Source organism: Triticum urartu, chromosome 1A (assembly GCF_056163025.1).
Source record: "Triticum urartu cultivar PI428250 chromosome 1A, HENAU_Tu73, whole genome shotgun sequence".
In the NCBI taxonomy this organism is placed as follows: domain Eukaryota; kingdom Viridiplantae; phylum Streptophyta; class Magnoliopsida; order Poales; family Poaceae; genus Triticum; species Triticum urartu.
The window spans coordinates 470,010,539-470,019,568 of NC_141873.1; the positions used below are offsets into that span (position 1 = coordinate 470,010,539).

At 44.3% G+C, this 9,030-nt stretch overlaps 1 long non-coding RNA gene across 1 annotated transcript; it reads left to right on the plus strand.

Moving 5' to 3' along the window:
* Window positions 1-329: 329 nt before the first annotated feature.
* LOC147991756 (uncharacterized) lies at window positions 330-1,393 on the plus strand. Its single transcript, XR_015613975.1, has 3 exons — window positions 330-405; window positions 562-686; window positions 950-1,393. It is a non-coding gene; the product is annotated as an uncharacterized LOC147991756 (long non-coding RNA).
* The last annotated feature ends 7,637 nt before the right edge of the window (window positions 1,394-9,030 follow it).

A 9,030-nucleotide genomic window follows, 5' to 3' on the forward strand; every position in this document is an offset into this window, starting at 1 on the left:
GACTAAACACGTTTAGCGCTAAACAATTTTTCCCTTCCTAATGATCCCTTTCCTTGGGCACGAAAGGAAGGAAACTGCCCACCTAAAAAAGGAAGGAACTGCCACACACGAGAGGAAAGGAACTGCCGCACCATCACTCCGCTCCCAATCGCCTCGATCCATCGAAACTTTAGGGTGTGTTTGGTTGAGGTCACAGACTGGAATGGCATGGGTCCGACCCATTCCTAGGTCTCGTTTTCGCGTTCAGTTGGACATGTGGATCGGAACCCACTCGTTCCCGCGGACCGAATATTCGGCCCAGATGCGGAACGAGGTGAGACCTCGAAAACAGCCAGTCCATGCGGAACCGCTCACCCCTCGCTCGCTCGCAGCCCTCACAGCCCTATCGCCTCACTCTCCCTCCAGGTGCGCCACCTCTCCCTCCTCTCTCCCCGTCCATGGATCTAGCCCCGCCGGCCGATTCCTTCCTTCCCCGCCGGCCAAATCATCCCTTCCCCGCCGACCAACTCCCTCCTTTCTGCGTTGCCCGCTAACTCCTCTCTTTCCTCTCATGATTTGCAGCAGAACAAAGGGAGCTTCATTTGGATCTGTAGTTGTGGCGGCTTGCAGAGGAATAGCAGCGGGGCGGCGGCTTCTAGCAGGCTGACAGTGGCAGCAGAGGCCCAGAACACCATCCCAATCTCTAGGTACAAACATCAATCGCTTCCCCTTGTATATTTTGCTGCTGGTCATGGATATGCCTAAACGAGAGTGATAGAGAGAGATGGAGTGGTTATTGTGATGATTCATGGTTGTTTTTGTTTCACTTCTGTTACTTTATGGTGTTAAAATCAGTGGTCTGTTTTCCTATTTGTACCAAAATACATGATTTCCAGTGTATTTTAGCAATATATATGTTGATGTATGCATCATTCATAGCCATATTTTTGATACTATGCATCACTTGTAGATGGTCAAGAATATGAACAAAAGAAAAGATGGTTAGGGGAGCTGTTGTTTTGTTGCACTAGCTGCAATGGCAGTCATTGTTTGGGCTGTAATAAGGAAAAGAAGACCACACATTACCTATGGGCCAATGCATGAAAGAGATCGAATCAGATTTGATTATCTAAACCAAAAAATATGGCAAAGTGATGTGTTGTGCAAAAACATGTTAAGGTTTGAAAGAGTTGTGTATTTTAATTTGTGTCGCATAATGAGGGATCGTGAGTTGCTAGAAGACAGCCCACATCCTAGTGTGGAGCAACAATTGGCTGTAGTGCACTTTGATTGCTTTTGGAGATTTGGTATGTGAACTTGACATATGTGGCTGTCAAGTATGTGAACTTGACATGTATGGCCCTATTGCACTTTGATTGCTTTTGGCAAACCTATGTTATATGTATTGTTGAAACCTGTGTAATATGTGTTGTCATTTATATGTTAAGATTGTCAATATATATTGTTATGTTGTCTTTCTTGAAAATACAAATGAAATGTTGCCGAAATTTTGAATTTATCTCATTTCATTTTTCATTCCGTTCTTCCAACCAAACAGCGGAACGAAACCAAACCGTTCTGCTCTTTTGCTCCTACCAAACACAGGAATGGAACGGACCCATTCCTCTAGAATGGAAACACTCCATTTCATGACAGTTGGTTCCCCAACCAAACACACCCTTAGAACCTCGCCCCATCGCCTCAAATCGCCGCACCTTGAAGGATGCCGCCCCCATCCCCTCCACTCGCCGCACCTTGAAGGAAGCCGCCCCTCACATCTCCATGTCGCTCCAACCCATCATCTCGCCTCGGCCGTGGGCGACGACGCCTCCCTACACCGCCTGGCTGGCCGGCGGGGACGGCGCATCTTCGTACAACTATCCGTCGGGGAAGCCACCTCCTACACCGCCTAGCCGGCCCTCGGGGACGCCCCCTACAACGCCTTGCCTGTCGTCGGGCATAGTCAGGGGACGCACCACCTCCAAACACGTAGCCGCAGGGCCGGAGGTCTGCCATCTCTGCTTTCTTTCGTTCATGTTAACCTTGTTTTTTCAGTGCAGTGATTCTTCACATTTGATTTTCACGTTTCACTTAACTGAAAAGCAGCCTTGTGTACACTTCATAAAACTGAAACCAGCCAAAGCAAAACTTGTTACCAGGGTTTAAAAACCACTTCGACCAGTTATTTCAATGCACACATTCAACAATTAAGATTAAAGATTTGAGTTGACCATATTGTACGGATTGTGTACATACATTCAAGATGATGGAAAATAAATATTCGGGTGCTTCTCCATCACGACCAGGACCTCATATGAGGCGTGCACCACTCGCTTGACATCCACCGCCAGGATGCCGCCACTTCCGCTCCATTCCACGTGCTGATGAGGTCTCCTTAATGACATCACCGTCACGTGGACGCCATGATCTGGATGTCACCATCGCCTCAGCACCTCGATGCCACCCATGATTCAGGTAATTATTTTCGTCAAGGTAGGCTAATAGGTGTTGAAAAACAATCCGTTCCTGTTTTCCCCTTTATTTTTTAGAAGATGTAACTCCAAATATTCTACTCTACGGGCTTCTTTGGGTAGTATATTTATTTCATTCACTGAATGTGATCTGGAGGTGTGCTTTTTTTATTTTAGCGTGTTCAGGTTTGACCTGAATCATATCTTATGTACCATTAGCCTAATTCCTTGGCCGTCCAACAGGTCCGTGGCTGGGGAATTCGTGGTTTGTCTGTAACATCTCAAATCTTTAATTTGGAATGTTTTACAATTATTAGCTAAGCATCTATGCATTTTGTTTGAATTGTGTGGCATTTGGAAATATTCAGGGGCATTTGAGATTTGTTTGAATTTGGATTCAAATTGGCATTTGAAATTCATTTCAAAAATACCTGACAAATATTTGTACAAAAGAATGAGAGGAGCTAACATGACACTCCAAAATGTCAGAAGAAATTAATGCCAAAAAATTTTGAATTCAAATTGAGTTTTATTTGGAATCTTCAAAAAAGTTTTTATAAAGTTTGGTTTTTGTGTCTGGAAAAATGTTCATCTTATAGGTTATGTTTTTATGAGAATTTATATATATATATGTGTCCTATATATAAGTATATTTTATTTCTCTATATTTATTTTTTCTCTCTGTCTTATTTCCAAAAAAAAGACCTCACGCGCCAGCCCATCCAGCCGGCCCAGCCAGCACCGAGTCGCGGCCCACCTGCGAGCCAGGCGGCCTGCCCCAGCGCGCCCGCACCAGAACCCACCTTCCCTCGGTAGCCCGCTCGCTATCCTCTCTCCCTATCTCAGTGATGCACCAGGCCCACCCCTTTCTTTCCCCTCCTCCATGCCTCGCCAGGCTAGAGCATGGACAGAGCACGCTTGTCGTCGCGATCTTCCCGAGATCGTGCTTCGAGTCGCCCTTCCCTCCAAGAAACATGTCCTATAAATTCCCCTCGGTATCCTCCCTCGACGCCCCCCTAAACCCCCTCGCAAAACCCACCACATCCGCCGCCATCTCGAACCCGAACTCGCTGCTACCGCCACACCTCATCGTCGCGCCCGCCGCCGGTGAGCCACTCTGCAGCCTTCCAGCTCTGCCATCCAAACCCCCTCTCCCTCCATACCTTTCTGACATCACCTTGCTGCCCAGGACCCACCGGAGCGTCGACCCCGAGCTCGTCTGCCGCCCGCCCTCGACGTCTGCGTCATCTTCGAGCTCCATCAACTCCTCCACTGACCCTGGACAACTCCGCCGCACCGCCCCGACCACTCCTCCTTCCTCCCCGATCACCAGAACCGACGCCACCTGGACGACGAGCCGCCTCGCCATCGTCACTGCCGCCGTAAGCCACCAGACCTCCCGCCACTGTCCGATCGGTTTTCCTTTAGTTTATCTACGGTTTAGTTAGGTTAGATCGAACCGGTCGGTCTATTTGTTAAGCTCGTATACGTTTAGATTATTCTGGGCCTGAGTGTTGTTTGGTTCCAGATCGCACACCCTAGGACGAGTTAGCGCCATTTTTCATTTTTGTTTCTAAAACAGAATAGTTCCGTTTTTTGCAAAATCAATAACTCTTAGGTTATTTATAAGTTCAAAGTGATTCTTTTTTTCCTATTTTGAAAAATTCCTATAGTTTCGGTATAAAATAGTTTCGGCTATGTTTTTGTTTATAAAAACTGTTTTATATGGGTTTTACTTAGATTAGTATTTCTGCTATAAAATGAGCTAGGATTAATTTTTTAGTGTTTATTTTTGCCACTACTTTGTTTTGCCATTGCCTAGCAGTAGGATTAATTTGGGTACTTTTAGATTTTATTAAAATTATTTTTACATGAAATCAACGTTGTTTTAGTTTCTTTAACTTTGCTTATGTTTTATGTTGTTTTAGTTACTTTAAAATTTATTTATTTTCCTGTTGTTTTATTTTTAGTCAGATTAGTTCTTGTAGAGTTAGAAGGTGAACTTTTATTTAGAGAAAAATCAAATGTTTTATTTTATTTCAATGCGATTCTTTTTCAATAAAATGTATTTGTTTGTTTATTAAATTTATTTTCCTGTTGTTTTATTTAGAGTCAGATTAGTTATGTTTTAGGCATAATTAGAGTTTTATAATAGCTTTTAATGCGATTCTTTTTCAATAAAATGTATTTGTTATTTTATTTTCTGTTACTTAATAAAAATCTTGTTTTTGTTCTGTAAAAGAAAGTTTTAATAGTAGGAAGCTATTATTATAGTTGTTTCTCTTATAGTAAAGCCTTGTTTTGTTTCTTGTGATTTTCGTTGGCTTTATTGTTGGATTTCTTTGTGTGTATGCTTGTGTGTTAATAAATTTTACTTGCTTTTATGTTAGAATTTTGTATGATGTTATACTTATTTGTGCTATGTTTGACTTGGTAGAATTTCCGGAGTGCGAGGCTTGCTACTTGGAGTCTTTAGCATTTGAAGATTGTTAGTAAGGCAAGTTTTGATCATGAAATTTTACACCCAAGTTTTATTGCATTAGTAGTTTACCTCCCCACCATGCATGCAGTAGGAGAATTGAATCAAATCTTGAGTAGTATCATGTGGTAGGATGGCCCAAATCCCTATGTTACCCTGGCCCGGGACGTTGTAGAGTTTATGATATGCTCTTAGATGGGGTTGGTTGAGTTCTTCATATGGGAGATGTGAGAGTCAAGATGATGACAACCCCATGAATTCAATATGCTCAAGATGGACTTCAAAAATTCACTACTGGGTGGAGGAAGGTTGATGGGCACCCTGGAGAAACCAGCGGATGGCCGAGATGCATGGAGAAGCGCCATGACATCCTGCGGAAAACTTCACCCAGCCATGAAGAGACGGAAGGATATACCTTGACTAGGAGCTTACATGTGCAGCCGCAAGCCATTATGGGCTTTGGCTTGGTAGACCCTAGGCGTGACTCTGGACGGACGGTGCCAACAGATGTAGAAGAACGGTAGGACATGGATGGGCACCTGTAGTGGCCCAGAGGATATCTACAGAAGACCTTGTTTTGTTCGTCTCGTCTTCAAACACCAGGCACTGCGAGGACATAATGGAGGGAATGATTCTTGCAGGTAATGTCCACAAGACTCTATAGAGTGAAATCTAATCGATTAGCCGTGTCCCCGGTTACGGACAACTAAGCCTTTGGAATTGGAGTATTTCGGAAATCTCAACACCAAACATAATAAATTGGTGGGTTATAATGATTTCGGGTATGAGACACTGGTTGGCGGAACCATCTCATTAACAACCAACATTTTGTAGTAATTTCAAAAAAGTCCTTTTGTTGTAGGGAAAAATTAGCTTTTTCGCAAAAACTTAAACTTAGAGCCCCATAGCCAAATTGCATATAATATTAGCGTTGTTATTATTGTCTTTCTCTATGACTTTCCGTCATATTCAATATGATGACCTACATGGCTGCAATGACTCATGTTGTAGAGGAGTTTTCTGATCAGGAGTGAGGCTACGATCCACGCTTGGTGATTGCCCTATGGAGTCGGATGGACTCGCTTCTCGTCTATGCTTCCGTAGAAATTTAGTTTTTCTCATGAGTTGGCCTCCGGCTGAATTTATTCTAGTGTAATAAAGACTATATGAGAATCGTGTAATAAATCGGGTGTGATTGAACTTTGAAATTTTCATCAATGTACTGTGTGTGCCAGCATGATCTTGGGATGGTACCGATACATAGAGACTTGGCCAATTTCAGGCCAGGTCGCTATAGAGATGGTATTCAGAGCACACGCTGACCGTAGGATGTAACCCCTTGGATCGGAAAGCCATAGGAAGAAACTGTTTTATTTTATGTCTTTATTATTCTGTAATTCTCCCCTGTTCATTTCTGACTTCCCTCCAATTTCAACATTCTAGATGGCCGTCGAGTACACCCCAGTTCTGCTCCAGAAGTTTTGCCAGCCAGACGAGGCAATGCTTTTCGGTAAGAAGCTGGTTCAGATCGTCAAGAAGTTGAAGATTGCTCTTCCCGCCATCACCAGGAAGCCGATCAATGCATTCCCGACGAACACCCGCTATTGGATTATGGTGCACATTCCAGCGAGGACTTTCAGAAGCTTTAGAGAGCCCATCGACATAGAGTTTACCGCTCCCACTTGGATCCTCGGGAGAGACATGTCTACTCATCATGAACTTGGACACCTTCAAGAAGATTACAAGGCCGAGCTCGACCCATCAGACTTACATCAGGACTATGGAGGTATGATGTGCACCATGGATGATGACTCCATCCTCTCATATATCCAAAAACTGGAGACTTGCATCGGGACTATGGAGGTTCAGACATGCGAAAGCTCGAAGACGTTCAAGAGGCTGAGTTTCCATGAGCTAGAACTGGAGGATAAAGCCCGCGAGGACCACTATGAGCACGAGCTTGAAGTCAAGGATTTCATGGAGAGAGTCGGGGACCTGGAGACTTATGTTGCCGCATTGGAGGAGAAGATGGACCAGGGAGAAGACCTCTTTGTGAGTGGAGACGATGGACCCCTTGTGAGCACTGATAAGGATTATGAGGAGAGCTCTGCCGAAGGACGCAATAAGAGGAGATGCACCGCCAGAGGACGCCGCACCAGAGGACGCATCGCTAGAAGACACAGAGATATCTAAGGAGAACATTTAATCGACCGCCATGTTTTTATTTTATTTTTCATCGATCAGTTAGGCTGATATTTTTGATTAGTCATGAGAATTTGTAATCCAAGATTGAACTATGTTTGAGATGATTGAATAAATGATTGGTGTGAAAATGTTTGTGCATTCATATGGGTAGTGCTAATTTTCTATTTAGACCCTTGCTCTATTCTAATTTCTCATCCACTCAAAAACACCAGAGGCCTCCGAGACGTGACCCCAGTTTCACTTTCCTGCCAGACCTCACCCAACTGATACAGAGGCAGAATGCCTTGATGCAAATGCTCATCCAGAACCAAGGAAACAACAACAACAATCCGCCGCCACCACCCCTGATACGTCTCCGTCGTATCTATAATTTTTGATTGTTCCATGCCAATATTATTCAACTTTCATATACTTTTTGGCAACTTTTTATACTATTTTTGGGACTAACATATTGATCCAGTGCCCAGTGCCAGTTCCTGTTTGTTGCATGTTTTTTGTTTCGCAGAATATCCATATCAAACGGAGTCCAAACGGAATAAAAACTGACGGAGATTTTTTTTGGAATATATATGATTTTTGGGAAGAAAAATCCATGCGAGACGATGCTCGAGAGACCCATGAGGTAGGGGGCGCGCCCCAGGGAGGCAGGCGCGCCCCAGGGAGGCAGGCGCGCCCCTTCCCCTCGTGGCCACCCCGTAAGGCGGTTGGTTCCCTTCTTTCGCCGCAAGAAAGCTAATTTCCGGATAGAGATCGTGTCAAAATTTAAGCCCAATCGGAGTTACGGATCTCCGGGAATATAAGAAACGGTGAAAGGGAAGAACCTGAGAAGGCAGAAACAGAGAGAGACAGAGAGACATATCCAATCTCGGAGGGGCTCTCGCCCCTCCCATGCCATGGAGGCCAAGGACCAGAGGGGAAAACCTTCTCCCATCTAGGGAGGAGGTCAAGGAAAAAGAAGACGAAGGGGCCCCCTCTCCCCTTCTCTTCCGGTGGCGCCGGATCGCCGCCGTGGCCATCATCATCATCACCGCGATCTACTCCAACACCTCCGCCATCTTCACCAACAACTCCATCACCTTTCCCCCTCTATCTACAGCGGTCCACTCTCCCGCAACCCGCTGTACCCTCTACTTGAACATGGTGCTTTATGCTTCATATTATTATCCAAAGATGTGTTGCCATCCTATGATGTCTGAGTAGATTTTCGTTGTCCTATCGGTGGTTGATGAATTGCTATGATTGATTTAATTTGCTTGTGGTTATATTCCTGCCCTTTGGTGCCCATCATATGATTGCGCGCGTGGATCACACCCTAGGGTTAGTTGTATGTTGATAGGACTATGTATTGGAGGGCAAGAGTGACAGAAGCTTCAACCTAGCATAGAAATTGATGCATACGGGATTGAAGGGGGACCAATATACCTTAATGCTATGGTTGGGTTTTACCTTAATGAACATTAGTAGTTGCAGATGCTTGCTAATAGTTCCAATCAGAAGTGCATAGAATTCCAAGTTAGGGATGACATGCTAGTAGTGGCCTCTCCCACGTAATACTTGCTATCGGTCTAGTAAAGTAGTCAATTGCTTAGGGGCAATTTCGCAACTCCTACCACCACTTTTCCACGCTCGCTATATTTACTTTATTGTTTCTTTATCTAAACAGCCCCTACTTTTTATTTACGTACTCTTTATTATCTTGCAAACCTATCCAACAACACCTACAAAGTACTTCTAGTTTCATACTTGTTCTAGGTAAAGCGAACGTCAAGCGTGCGTAGAGTTGTATCGGTGGTCGATAGAACTTGAGCGAATATTTGTTCTACCTTTAGCTCCTTGTTGGGTTCGACACTCTTACTTATCGAAAACTGTTGCAATCCCCTATACTTGTGGGTTATC